This window comes from Frankliniella occidentalis, unplaced genomic scaffold, assembly GCF_000697945.3.
Source record: "Frankliniella occidentalis isolate FOCC.00 unplaced genomic scaffold, Focc_3.1 Scaffold175, whole genome shotgun sequence".
NCBI classification, from domain to species: domain Eukaryota; kingdom Metazoa; phylum Arthropoda; class Insecta; order Thysanoptera; family Thripidae; genus Frankliniella; species Frankliniella occidentalis.
In genome coordinates, this window is record NW_026267301.1 from 16,850 (window position 1) to 17,432 (window position 583).

A 583-nucleotide genomic window follows, 5' to 3' on the forward strand; every position below is an offset into this window, starting at 1 on the left:
AGCTATGGTGATAGTGCTCCTATACTGCCTTCTGAGGTCTGGAAAAAAGTTTTGCTATGGATTTTTAATACTTTGGCTAGTGAATCAAACAACCCAACCATTCCCAAAGTGTTGTTGAACCGATCATTGAAGAAGTGAAGTAAGTGTACTTATGAAGTAAGGCCGAAGGCCCCGTATTATTTTAGTTTACGGTCTCAACTGTACAATCCAACAGATAATTTGCCAACATTACCTCGGAGGGGCAGCAAATATTTTAGCATTATGGGATACCATCTAATTAACAGTAAATTGACAGAGTTTTACAATATTCTACGAATAGATAGTGAGGTTTCAGTCTTAATACTAAACGTTATATTTGAAAAAATGCCTTACACACTACGTCATTTCAAATAATGGGCCCGAAAGGCAGCTGTTTCCAGTTCGCCTTTTGTACTGTTTAACACGTTTTCTATCCCAAACATAAAATAGGATTAATATTCGTTTCCTTTTAAGGTGCACGTAGATATTTCCATCTTGTTTGGCGTGATGTTGACTTGCATAGAGGCCACAGACTTACTTTAAACATTTTAATCGGTGGAGAATC